Source organism: Octopus bimaculoides, unplaced genomic scaffold (assembly GCF_001194135.2).
Source record: "Octopus bimaculoides isolate UCB-OBI-ISO-001 unplaced genomic scaffold, ASM119413v2 Scaffold_40451, whole genome shotgun sequence".
Classification (NCBI taxonomy): domain Eukaryota; kingdom Metazoa; phylum Mollusca; class Cephalopoda; order Octopoda; family Octopodidae; genus Octopus; species Octopus bimaculoides.
In genome coordinates, this window is record NW_026299678.1 from 1 (window position 1) to 349 (window position 349).

Consider the following 349-nt stretch of genomic DNA (forward strand, 5'->3'; position numbering starts at 1 on the left):
ATATATATATATATAAGTATATATATATATATATACATATATGTATATATGTTTGCGTGTTCGTGTGCGTATATGTTTCTCTTCGTTGTTATATATATATATATGTGTGTATATATCCATATATATATATATATATCTGTGTGTGTGTATGCAAGTTTATAACTATTTCAAATTCGACATACAAACATACACGTAGACCTATGTATGTATATGGAAAAATACAACGTTCCATTGACGTTGATATATTATATATATATATATATATATATATATATATATATAATAATATATATATAATATAATAATATATATATATATATATATAATATAATAATATATATATATATAT